Raw genomic sequence first — 14,477 nt, forward strand, 5'->3', positions numbered from 1 at the left:
TTCCTTAATGAAATTATTATATAGAAGTTTATCCACCTCCTCATTCAACGCCTTAACCCTATCTTTATCAAGTAACCTCCTCTTCTGTTGTACGGGCTTGAAGTGGTCGGTATTAATATTAAGGACGTGGCTTATAACTGTTGGGCAGATCCCAACCATATCCTCATGGGACCAGGTGAAAAACATCTTGGTTGTCACGAAGGAACAGGATCAAAGCGAATCTTATGCCCCCAGACAACCTTTTCCCCACTTTGACAACCCTAGTCAGGTATTATGGATTAAGGGGGACTTCTTCTAATTCTTTGACTGGGCCTACTCCTGTATTAATATCCCCAAAATAGGGGTCTATGTCCTCCCCCCCCCCCCCCTGTTTTGGGCTGCATCCTATTTCTAGTTACTAGGACCTACAGGCTATGCGATGGAGACTGCCTTTCCTGCTTTTTTCACTGAAGAGTTATAGCACTCCCTAGCTATCAGTTGATTCCCTTTGAGACATCTGATACCTACCTTAGTTGGAAACTTGACAAGTAGATGGAAGACTGAAGTTACTGCTCAGAGGTTATATAGGGCTTGTCGGCCTATCATGGCATTATGTAGAGAAGGGATGTCGATTACAATGAACAATGCCATGACAATGTTGCTCTTAGGTGTTGTCCCCACCGTTAGAGGTAGCCTTATGCTTCCTGTTGGGGCCATGCCGCTTCCTGTGAACCCTTACAGTAGCTACTCGCATAGCTCTAGATCTTTGATTCTCAAATTCATTCACTCCAGGGTATTCTTAAACAAGATGTTAGCGAATCGACCATTGTTCGGGCCACAATCATGTTGGCAATCTGGACTTCTACAACCAAAGGATCATTATGTGGATGACGCACATGACCAATGTCTTCCTCATTGAATACGATGGGCTCACACTTATAGCGAGGCTATTTGGGAGTACACTCCTGGACAGCTAGTACGTCATTGTCCTACTCGTATCTAAGGGACCGGGCATATTTTTTTCATGCCTTACCAGTATTACTGGCCAAATATGATCCTCCACAGATCATATCTAGCTGACCAATGACTGGTGGTGGTAAGAGAGGTTGGTTATCTTAATACTGTTGCGGGGATTGTTGTTGGAAATGTTGGTCAGTAGTTGGTCGTACATACCTCTTCAGATGAGAATTGTTCTGCCAAATGAGGAATTCTATCTCTTCCTTTAGGTGGTTACATTCATTGGTTTCATGACCATAGTCATTGTGAAACCGGCAGAATTTAGTCATATCTCGTCTGTTAACACCCTTCCTCATTGGTGGAGGTCTTTTGTACGGTACGTCCATCTGGGTAGCATTGAAAACTTCTGCACGGGGCTCCAACAGGATGGATTAAGTAGTAAACTTAGGAACATATTCTCGTGGTTTGGGCTGCTCGGTAGTTTTAGGCTTCTTATTGTCATTTTGATTATTACTACTTCCAGCCCCATTACCACGTTTGCCGTTTTTGGCCCCATTTTTAGTTTCTCCTATTGTGTTAGTAGTATTCCCAGGTTTTGTTTTCCCCTGCCCAGCAGCTGCTTGAGTTGGATTATCTACCTTCCGTCTGCTTCCACAAACTTAATAAATTCTTCTGCCCAATCAAGGAATTTCTGGGTGGTACGCGCAGACTTCCTCTTCAAGCTGCTCCAAAATAGGCTTTTTACTTTGATTCCTCAGTTGATGGCTATCAATTTACAACCATCGCTCAAGGATTTACCCTTGGTGGCCTCCTGCATAAAATGTTGAATGTAGTCCTTTAAAGGTTCATAATCTCTTTGTTTTATGTCTACCAGGTCATTCGGCTTGGTCGGAGTTGCATTGCCGAAGAAAATTAGGAATAGAATATGCGGACAAATCCATCCCATGATGTAATCAACCATGAATGCAACTTAAAGAACCACTTCTGGGTGATTTCTGACAGGGTGGCAGGGAAGATCCTGCACCTAGCATCATCCTAAACCCTCTGGTTATTAGTTTGTAGTTCAAAGTTGTGAACATGGGACACTGGGTCTTCCCGCCCAGTGTACATCTTCCATGTTGGCATCTTGAATTTGACAGGTATGGGCAGCTGGTTATTACGTTCTGAAAATGAGGAACCTCTCTCCCTCTCCATTTCAATATCCGTCAACTTGGGTGTTGTTAGGTCTCTTACCAATCACGTTAACAGATCCAACTGGGCCTGCACTGCATTGCGAACGTCATCCATTCTTGGGTCTCAAATAGGCTTAGGCAGAGCTATGTTATTCGATTCCCAGTTTTCCCTACTATGATTGAGAGCATCTCGTAAGTCTTCACCTCCCACAGGGCCCATTCGGTTGAATACAGAGTTTTTTTGTGGCCTTCCCCCAGCATTTTGGCTATCTGCTTGGCCTGGTACTGGAGGTACTCCCTGGAACCCTCCACCCCAGGGTGGCTGGTTGATCAGGACATCCTACCTTTGTGGGACAAACGGTCCTTCGGGCTGGTTACCCCTCTGATCTTGATTATTCTATTTGGGGACTTGGATTGCTACCTCCTCATGATCATATCCATCGGCATAGTGGGGTATGTACACACTATTAAACTCTGGCTCCTCCCTTCTAGATCTTGGTTAGTACTCTTGGTTCTGTCTGTGCCGACCAAGCTGTTGCTGGTTGTTTTGGGGTTAAAAACTCTTATTCGACACTGGTGCTCGGGTTTGCCATCCCATCCTGTAGCAAGTGGATTTCTTTCACTGCCACTTCCTTGAGATCTTGGCTAAAAGTTTCCTGCTCGGTCTTGTCCCATGCAATGCCTTGGAAGGACTTCTTTGTCAGCTGGTAAAGGATGCCTGTTGTTGTTGGCTTGGGTGCCCCGACCAGATTGGTGACTCCTGGTTGGACCCTGATTCCCATTACGAGGTCGAGCCTTTGTTCCATTCATGACTCCATCATCCAAAGCAAAAACAGGAGGACGTTGTTGGTTGTGAGCAGTAGTTCCAGCTACAATCTCTATACCCTGAGTGTGCTGCTATTGCATATAATTACGGATGGATTCAGTAGCCTCCCTAGTTTGATGTTCCATGTCTTCCTAGCGGGCCTGCACCTCCTACGCTTGCCAATCAATCCATTCTTGGAAATCTCTCCTTTACTCTTTGAAAGCCTCATTAATGGCCTCTTGGGCGGTAGCCCGCCCTTAGTTCATGGTGGCAAGCTGATCTTGCATCTGTCCCATGACCTCCCTTATCTGCTCAATTTCGGGATCAAGTCCTTCAATATCTATGTGGGGTTCATACCGTCCAAGACCTCCATCTCTCAGTCCTGGCTAGTCGGTATCCCTTGCAGCGCCTCCACCCGAAGTTCCTGCGTTAGTAACTCCAATGAAGGCAATAGCCCCATACTCGGCTGCAGTGGGCCCTATAGCTTTCCCCAACGCCAGGAGGGTTCCTAGGTGGCAAATCAGCTCACCCCCGTTCATATTTCTCATTGAGGGAACTCGATGCGATGATTCAGCTTAACGCTTCGAAGGTTCTCGAATAGATCTTCTTGTTGAAACCACCATCTTTGTAGCAATGAAATCTGAATGTGATTGTTCTTGCTCTCAATGAAAGCACCAAAATGTTGACTAGTTTTTTAGCCAACTGAAGCAGAGTCAAAATAATTAATTCGAGAGCTTTCAGTAGAACAATCAATGAACAATAAATGAGCCAAGAACCTAATAATAATGAGCAATAAATAATAAAGAACACCGGGATTTATAGAGGTTCGACCCCAAGAACTGGTAACGACATACTTCCTCTTAGATTTGTATTAATCTTAAAGGTTTACACAAGATCACATGGGATTATAAGTGGACTTCTATGTGAAAAACATAATACAATAAGGAAAAATCGCTGCTAGGTATCAAAATAAGTTGTCTGGTATGTTTCTGAACACTAGTCGGTAGGTGATTCGTGACCCCCCCTCCACTGTGGTGGAGGGTTTGTATTTATAATGTTCTATTGGCCCAGGGGTTACACATGACGTAATTGATGGTGGAAATATCCCATTATTCTCGTACGTAGTTACAGTCCTATTTGTTAGGAGGCTTGACCGAGTCTTCAGAGCTATTAGGCACCCCTTGAGGGTGATTGGGAGATTCTTGCGGAGTGCTAACGGTGAGTATAACCTCTTCTCTCCGACCAGGTTTGGCTATCCAGCATACTGAGCAGCTGAGCTTCTGGTTGTATTCTGCTGAGCAGTGTTAGAAGGACTTCCCTTCAAGAATGGGAAGGGTGTAGCCACCATGGACGTAGGCTTCCTGAGCATCTTTCACTATCATTTGCTTAACAATTTTCCTTACCAAGTACCCCTTGTAAGAGATTCAATGCTATGCCTTGGTGTAGGTCTTAGGACAAGTGTTCATAGTTTGTAAACTCTTACCCTGCCAAGCAGTAACTTGTCATATACCCCACAGGTATACTCTGACCAGCCTGTCAGGTAGTCTGCCCAGTCTACTTCACGTGTCCAAGCTTAGTACCATGTAAGATATGTCAATTTTGGGGATAACAACCCCTCAATGAGACTTTTTCGCCAGGTTGCTCATTAGGATCGTCTCGTGCCACACATCTCAAATATATCCACATAATAATGTGGTCTCACTCACAAAGCACCTATAATTTACATTTATATCCTCAACGGGTACAATTATGAAAATGCATTTTTTAACAAAAATGGGCCTATAAGCACATTTAATACACTAGAACATGCATAAATAGTCATATCATCATACAACTCATATATTTCACATAATTTCACATATATTCAATTAAATTCACATATTAATCCATTAATGCCCTTGCAACACGCTAATCAAGACACTAAGCCTTATTAGCAAATTTAGGACGTTACAATAATTATATATTTAGTCACATATGTGGGGCCCACATATATTATTTTCTAACAACTGCCTGCCCTAACCTCTTTGCCCATATTGGGTTTCATCACCGAAACCCCTCATTTGACCAAAGCATTTTTAGCATCATCTCGTGGACCCATCTCATTCCAAGCCTCACATCTCATGCGAACTAGATCTCTGATGTTTGAACCCATCTCTATATGAGCACCGCGTCCCCAAAAAAACCTCTCTATTGTAGTTGAAGATATATGGTCTTCATCGACCACAGCTGGGAAGAAGCTAGAGAGGCGAGATCGAGAGAAAAGGAAGAAAAATAGAGGAAAACAAAGAGAGATTGAGAATGGAGAAAGATCGAGTGAGAGGGGAGGAAGATGGAGGTGAGATCGAGTAAGGGGCGAATAAGATGGAAAGAGATCAAGAACCAAGAGAAAGAGAGGGAGGAGAGAGGAGAACGAATTTTTTTTTATTTATTAATATCTTTTATCATTTAAATTATATTTTTTTATAATTTTAATTTAAAGTCATATTATAAAATTTGTTGACCAAATTTGAGTTTAGGTCATATTATACGATTTTTTACATACAGGTATTCGATAAGAATTATTGGTAATAGAGAGTACCAAGGCTATACTTTCTAAAAACACTTGGTACCAAATGAATACCTACATTTTTTTTAATGGGAACACTTTTTCATTCACTATTTTAAAAATAAAATAAAATTAATATGTTACCCTTCTACTCTTCATCCCCTAACTATTGTTACCTACATTTGACATTATTTGTTTGAAATTAGAAACAACCATTCGATAAGTTACATTTTATTTTTAAAGAAAAAGTTTTAAAGATGGGTACCACTTTGGTAGTGATTGTCTTTAATACTACCTATACATACTTTTAGTATTTTCAGTAGATGGATAAGTGACAACTCCATTTTCTTTTTGTACATGGCAGTGCATAATGTATTACAAGAGACCTCCCAAAAAATTTCAAGAAATTTCGGATAATTTAAAATGTTGAAATTAGAATTCAAACTATCTATTGCACGTACGTGTGAAACAAACTATTTGAATCTTGATTTCAACATCCTAAATTATTCTAAATTTTTTGAAAATTTATGGGAGGTCTCTTGTAACTACATTATACAATGTAAAATAAAAAAAATTGAGTTGCAATTTATGCATATACCAAAAATACTAAAAGTATCTATAGACGATTGTTGACTGCCTTTTTCACTATCAACTTTAAATAAAGAGAACGTGAATGAAAATGACACCGATTTTTATGTGGTTCAGGTTATAAAACAACCCTAGTCCATGAGTCTATTGTATTGAGATGTTTGAAGCTTGAGAGGTCAAGCTTCAATGGAAGTTTTTGGCACTGTATATGCTGCTCAAATTACACAATAGTCGAACCCCTTACAATGGGGTATTCCCGCCCTATTTATAGTGGCTAGGGACAATTAAGTGGGACATTAGTAATGATTATCCCTCATAATGATGGGATCTCAGTCCCAATTATTATAATTCTTGTCATAATAAACTAGAAGGCCTGTACATATAGCATAGGGCCCATTTACAAGGAATCAGCCCACCACTTTTTGGGAGGACACGACGGTGTGTCAGAGAGTGGCTGCACATCTTCCCGTGTCAGGCGACGCATTGGGACATGCTATTTTTCTTGAGTTCAAAAATGACACCAGTATACGCATGACGTGTCACGTGTCAGGAAGCTATTGGTGGTCCCAAGATGTTGTGCTTAACAGCTGGCATCGTTCTCTGGGGGCGGAGAACTATCATACTATAACTCTTCGACTAAGAGGCTAAAGAATACCTGGCAGGATCTAAGGAAGCCTTCTTTGGGGCTGGGGCATGCTAAATAACCTCCCAAGGACCATGAACACTCAACGAGTGCCACATGTCGTCTTGATGAAAACATGGACAACATTTTCCCCCGAAGTCTCTACTTGTCCTCAAACGGTGGAGACTTAACCAGATGAGTGTCTCAGGGGAGTGCTCGGGGGGAAACGCTTGGGCTGGACCTTTCCCTCTTTACCAATAAGGCAACGCCATGCATCAATTCCCCATTGATGGGCCTGTATATCAGGAAGAATTAATGAGGGATCTCGTCCATGCCCAAAATTTCTATTTCGTACCTGGCACGTCCATCCACACTGTACTTGAAGCGTCCTTTCATACTATACTCGAACTGTCCTTTCACACTGTATCTAAAGCGCCTTTTCTCCTACCTTTTTTATCATGATCCATGCCTTGACAAACTGCGATCGTAGGATTAATCAACAGCTAGGGATCAACTACTTCCCTTGCACGCTTTGTGAATATAAAATTTGAATTTATGGCTCCTCAAAATCATTTGCATTCATTTGGAACACTTAGAGCCCAAGCTTCCTTGTCCCAAATGCCTTTCTTCCTAGAATTCCTCTCTGTAACTCTTCCCTTCAAGGGTCGTGGTCCTAGAGGGTTGGAGAGAAGCACAGTACTTTTGGGCAAATGACACAGTATCTCCGCATTCGCATGAGATACAACACTTACCAGAGGTACATTTCGGGTAAGTCCCTTCTTAATTTTCGCTTTTCGTTTATTCGAATGTTTGAGTTTGGGCAAGGAACTTGACACGGGTATGATTTCGTCATATAGGCACATTTAGGTTGTTTCCTGTCCATGGGCCAGCATCCCTATCTGCCATGTGGGCCTTAAGGTTGTTCTGGTCTCTCTGGGCTTATTATTGCCAAAAAGTCACTTTCGAACGCCCCACCAGATTCTGGGAAACTTCAAGAATCTGGTGAGTTTCACGAATTCCGATGACGCTTTGAAGGAACCGACATCAGCCCCTGACAACATCACTTTTTCCTTAGGAATTCTCTTCATTTCTTCTCCCCAAGAAGTTGTTTTATGGTTTCCCGTGTTTTGGCCTTCTTTTCTTCAGTCAAAATACTAACTGGTTGGTTTTTGTGTCTTAGATGTTCGAGGAACTACATCAACTTCATGAGCAAGGGTTTTACGACTTCGATCAAGAAATACTCGAGATGGCCCAAGCACAGAGAAGGCAGCAAGGAAGCACTAGAGCAGGGGCCCGAGAACCAACTAGGGAACTGGTAGTTTGTGTGGATGGTCCGATAGCCGAAAGTCCAGCACTGCCAGCCCAGAGGGGGATGACCGTGGAGGAAGTAAACAGGGCCCTCATTCCCCACCCCCGTCAGTAGTACGAAGCTAACAGATTCGAGGTGGAGTAGTATCCCACCTTGCTCTAAAACCCTGAGGCCTTAGAGCACGTCATGAGGCACTACGGGATTGGAAAATAGTGGTTAGTGCGCCTTTGTTGAGATTCTAAGAGGGCACACTGCAGTGTCAATGGTCTTGGCACCTGGAGCCAAGCACATCTGAGGGCTGGAGCAACCCTGCCTCTACACCAATACTTCGTGGACATTTTGAAGTTCGTGGGGATAGCCCCCTTCCAACTCTCCCCCAATGTGTATCGGGTGCTAGCGGGGATGTATATCCTGTACAGAAGGAGGAATTGGTCTGCACCTTCTCCGTCAGAAATACTATACTTTTACATTTTTCGCAACACCCTGAGAAAGAAGTGCAACCTTGACGGGTACTATGCGTTGATAAAGTACGCTAGCCTGTCACTCAACTACAAGGCCCCTCACCACAACGAGAATCATTCTCGAGATTTTAAGGACCACTTCTTCTTCACAAGTGGATTCTCAACTCTTGATAACCCGACTCTCATCCTTGGCTTCTCCAGGGTTTGTGAGCATCCTCCTGACGACAGTCTTTTTTCTATTATTATTTTGTCCTATGTACTTAGTCTTTTTATTGAATAGGTCCATTCTGCCAGACTCTGCGTGTCCAACTTTTTGAGGACCATCTTCAAGAGTTGAGGACTCTTCCCGAGCAGGATTTGGATCTCAGCTTCCTAGTGATGGATGAGAACCTTGTCAGGACCGGACTCCTCCTTCGAGGATAAAGGATTAGCAACCTAGAGCTGACCAGGTACCGCCCCTCCAAGAAATCTTGGGAGCTGGCCTCTCGACACATCAACTACATTGATGATCGCGCCCTCCAGTAACTTAATCAAAGGTTGCGAGAAGAGCGACTGAAGATTGTACGAGCGATCGAGGTGGCACGAGAGGCCCAAGAAGATTGGAAGCTCGAGGTCGAATTCCAAGTAGGCCTAGAGAGTTCTTAAATTGCTCCATGTAAATCCCCCATAACCTTACATCATGCTAAACATGTAGAGGATAGGGTAAGTCCTGAGCACATCTAGGCTTCTCCCTCGCTTCTCCGGTGCGGTCTAATCGCATATCGGCACTAGACTAGGGAAGAGTTGTAGGATTACCAAGACCTCATAGATATCTATCTTCACCATCCTTTGTATACCTAAACTGCATGACATCCTTTACCTCTAGCTAGTTTAGTCAATATGGTGCCAACCTAAACTTGAGGTGGGGAAAAAAAGTAGGCACCTAAACTGCTTGCAGCAAAAGATAGTTGATGGTGGGGCTTTCGAGAAGCCTTTTTTGCTATTTTATTTTGACTACTTAGAATTTTGTGCTAAATTTTTCCTTGTCTTTGCAGAACACATGGGGCTTGCTTATATCACCCGTTCAGCTCTTCGCGTAGGAGCTCCTCCACCGCTGGAGGACAGCCACGACCTCGGGAAGATCCTGGCCTGTCCTTGCCGATGAAGAGGCAAAGAGCCTCCACACCTCCCGTAGGAGTTTCAAGAGAGGAGTTGGTTCCATCCCTGGAGCCCTCATCCTCATCCATGGCTAGAGAGGAGGTCCTAGACTCGGACCCATAGGAGTTGGCGTCTCGTCCCCAACTCCTGGTGTACCCCGAGAAGTACGAAGAGGACATGTTGGAGCACTATCAGACCATGCTTCAACATTTCGATGTCCGCATGGAGGAGGGCAACAGACTCCTCCATGACATTGTGGAGGCCTTGCACCAGTTGAAGCTTCCAAGAGAGCGACCTATCATGCCCCCAATTGGTCGAGCTGAGCTAGAGACCCTTTTTTTGCCAAACTTGGGGAAGTTGTAGCCCCACTTGCAGCTGAACTTTTCTAAGGGGTCAGCTCCACCATGTGTGAGCTGACTGCTCATAGCTTTGCCCATTTGGGTGACAATAACAAGGCTTCTCTCGTCGCCTCCTGTCACTATGTTACTTTCCGGATATGTCACCACCTTATCGAGTCTTTACTCGACTTTAAATATAAGAGGTATTTTCTAACTTTTTTCTTTGTACAGGCTGCCTTGGCCTACCAGCACTTGGGAGATATAATGATGGAGAAGTCCTTTGAACTCTAGCGAGCCTAGGATAGGATCTCAGTCCTTAAGAAAATGGTTCACATTCCTTTGGAAGAGCTTACTTCCCTGTACGCTGCCTTGGAGACTGTGCAAAAACGTACTATGTTGCTCGAAGAAACAACCTCAAAGACTTCTGAGGAGCTCAGAGTAGTTAATGAGGAGGCCCGTAAGGTCAAGGAGGATGCTACCAAGGCTGCAGCGGAGGCTGCTCGGGTAGACCAGGAGATTCTCCAGGTGCAGGAGTAGCTGAAGGAAGCCAATGACCGAGTCGATCTTGCTGAGGTCAAGGTTGTTCAGGCTATGGAGATGAATAGGTCCTCTCATTACCAAGTGGACAAGCTGAAGAAAGAAGTCGAGACCATTGCTGAAGATGCCTTTTTTATGGCCTTGTTCCATAACCAGGAAATGAGTTTGGACTCAAAGAGGGAAGCCGCCAAGTACAAGCTTCTTTTCGAAGTTGCGGAAGCTGCCAATACCGCGAATCGCGAAGCTAGGAAAGCTCCGGAGATGAACCCTGTCATCGATCTTGTGGAGGAGGTCCCGAGATGCGACTAAGAGTAAAACTTTAATTTTTTATTCACTGGGCCTACATGCCCTTTCTTTGGTTCTTGTTTTGGGGCAAAAACAAATCTAAGCTCGATCCCCCGAGCACCTTTATGTGTAAATTTCCACATCGTACTGCTTTTGTGAATTTCTTTTTTCTTTTTAAACTTGTTTATCCTATTGTTGCATGTCATTATTTTGAGAATTGCCCTTACTATAATTGAACATGATCAGAAACCACAAAAATTTTGTGGGCCCTTGCTCTTTCAACGAGATCACCCTAAGACAAACAATCCAGCGCTTTAGCGTTGGGTGTAGGGCACCATGTCCCTGAAAATAGCTTAAATATGGTGCCAAGTTAGAGTTATTAGCGTTTTCATGAGTTCTCCCTCTCGGGGCTCATGAGGTCGATCATCCTTAAGGTCCCCTAACCTTAATATTACCCACTGGGTCCACTAGGTTGTTCTCCTTGGCCACAGATACCCTTGCCCCCCGAGTAACCACTATTCGTGGTTAGCCTCGTGGACTTGGGGAAGCACTACTCATCCTCGGACTCTAAGTCCTCGAGATGCAGTTTGGGAGTTTGAGTGTCATACTCAGGAATACCTAGCCCATTCACTATTTAAACTAGGCTCCACTCATCAACAATGAGCCATTACTCCTCGGGATATATTATAGTTTTTCAATCTTAAGAGTTTTATTCTCTAATATTTTTATTCAAGAATTCTAACACTAGACCTACTTTGCTTTCGATAAGCCTAGCTTCCTAGGTCATGTTCTCGATTTACAATGCTTAGTGAGGTTTCCCTACCATGCCCCCTAAGTGATTGAAGACTTAGTCTGCGTTCACTTGTCCAAGCTATCGGGCACATACTCTTCGAGCATTGATATAAAAATAATAAATAAATAAAATATGAGAAAAAAAAAATTTGAAATTCCTCTACCATGTTTTGAATACACAGTTTTCATTAGTTGTGCTCAAAGGCAATAGAATGATTACAAAATTTAGATTACTACATTGCTTATATTATTGGTAGTTCCGGTGAAGATGCTCGACATTCCAAGCATGGGGCACTAACTCCCAACTTATTTGGGCTAACTTGTATGTTCCTAGACATAGGACGCCATCGACTTGATATGGACGTTCCTAGTTTGGGCCCAATACTCCAGCACCAGGGTCTCCAGTTGCTAAGAAGACCATTCGCAACACCAAGTCTCTGACACCAAACTTCCTATCTTTTACTTTAGAACTAAAGTATCTAGCCACCTTTTGTTGGTAGGACGCTACACGAAGCTGTGAAGCTTCTCGGAGATCCTCCACAAGGTCTAGAGACTCTCGTCGTAGTCATGAGTGGTGGTTGGGTTATATGTATCTTGTCGGTGTATGAAGATAGCTACTTCAACTGGTAGCATGGCCTCGTAACCATAGGCCATGGAGAAAGGAGAATGGCTAATAGAAGTCCTGGCAGTGGTGTGATAACTCCACAATGCCTTATGCAGTTCTTCAGGCCAAGCGTCCTTCGCTTATTCTAACCTCTTCTTTAAAGTAGCCTTAAGCATCTTGTTGACTGCTTCCACTTTTCTGTTTGCCTATGGATGGGCCACATTGGAGAAGCTCTTCATTACCCCATGCCTTTGATAGAATTTGGTAAATAGCTCGCTATCGAACTGAAGGCCGTTGTCTGACACTATCTTTCTCAGGAGTCCATAATGGAAAACTATGTTTTTTATGACAAAGTCCAAAACCTTCTTGGAAGTTATGGTAGCAAGAGGCTCGGCCTTGGCCCACTTCGTAAAGTAGTTGACTGCGACGATAGCCTACTTCACTCACAGTGGGCAAGGACCCAGTAAGGTAATCCCCCAGATAGCAAAGGGCCAAGGACTTGTCATCTGGGTAAGCTCATTTGGAGGAGCTCGGGGTATGTTGGCATAATGTTGGCACCTATCGCACCTCTTAACGTAGTCCATAGAATCCTTATTCATGGTAGACCAAAATAAGCCTTTTCTAAGAATCTTCTTGGTGAGGCTCTACCCCCTAGCGTGGTCCTCGGATAAGCCCTCGTGCACCTCTCGGGGAATAAGGCTTGCTTCTTGATGGGAAACACAATGCAGTAAAGGTAAAGAATATCTTTGAATGTACAACTTTTTGTCCATTATCATATAATGTGGAGCCTGATACAACAACTTTTGAGCTGCTCTCTTATCTGCTGGCAGTTCTCTAGAAACAAGATATTTGGTTATTAGTTCCATCCAACTGTCTTGTTTCTGCATGGACTCTACCTCTTCAGGCGCCGAGAAGCTTGGTGCTGACAAGTAATCATTCAGGACCATGTTGATCAGTTCAACATCTATAGTGGTAGTAAGCTTGGCTAGAGTGTCTGCATTTGAATTTTTCACTCTAGGGACTTGTAGGATGGTAAACTTAAAGTTGTGCAGCATTTCTTGAGCTTTCTCCAGGTATGCAGCAATTTATCATTCCTCAGGTCTGATACTCCCCGAGCACCTGGTTTACCATGAGTTGGGAATCGGTAAGGGCATTTTGTCTTAAAGCCCGAAAATAAGTGTTTCATATTCTGCTTCATTGTTTGAGGCATCGAAGCCAAACCTTAGAACATTGTGGACCCAATGGCCCTCTAGGGATACCAAAATAAGTCTAGCTCCTATGCCATTCTCGTTGGAGGAGCCATTAACATAAGGTTTCCATGTGGGCTCAATAGCAAGGTTTTCCCCTACATTCTCTCGTGCTCCCGTGCACTCAGTGATAAAGTCTACCAATGCTTGGCCTTTTATGGTTGTTCTTGGTTGGTAAGTTATATCAAACTGGCTCAGCTCAACCACCCACTTGAGGATTCTTCCAAAGGATTCATGTATCTGGAGGACCTACCTTAATGAATTATTTGAAAGGACCTTGATCGGGTGCGCCTGGAAATACGGTCTCAGCTTTCGAGAAGCCACCAATAGGCAAAATGTCAACTTTTCCATCAAAGGGTATCTGGACTCTGCGCCTAGGAGTCTCTTGCTTATATAATAAACAGGAGGCTGGACACATCTTCTCACACTAAAGCTCAACTAACGGCCCCTTCCAACATCTCCATATAAAGGAACAAAGCTTCCTCGTCAACGGGTTTGGACAAAATGGGAGGATTGGCCACGTGCATCTTTAGCTGTTGAAAGGCATTTTTGCATTCCTCCATCCATTCAAACCCTTAACCTCCTCGGAGGGTATTAAAGAACGCTTATCGGTCGCCTTGCAGATGAATCGACTTAGAGCAGCTATCTGACGCATTAAACTTTGTACATCCTTGTGTTTCCTAAGAGAAGGCATTTCCACCAAAGCCTTTATCTTGTGGGGATTGGCTTCAATTCCTTGGGCGCTGACGATAAATCCCAAGAACTTAACTGAGGCCACACCAAGTGTACACTTATGGGGATTCAACTCCATCCCAAATCGGTGAAGGACCGAAAAAACCTCCGCTATATCTTTCATGTGGTTGGGAGCTATTCTTGACTTTACTAACATGTCATCTACATAGACCTCCATGTTTCTCCCGAGCTAATTTTTAAACATGCGATTCACCAATCGTTGGTAGGTGGCACCATCATTTTTTAACACGAAGGGCATAACCTTGTAACAATGCACCCCTTTATCGGTGCGAAATATGGTATGCTCCTGGTCCACAACATGCATGAAGATCTGATTATACTCCGAGTAAACATACACAAAAGACAA

This window comes from Humulus lupulus, chromosome 3 (genome assembly GCF_963169125.1).
Source record: "Humulus lupulus chromosome 3, drHumLupu1.1, whole genome shotgun sequence".
Classification (NCBI taxonomy): domain Eukaryota; kingdom Viridiplantae; phylum Streptophyta; class Magnoliopsida; order Rosales; family Cannabaceae; genus Humulus; species Humulus lupulus.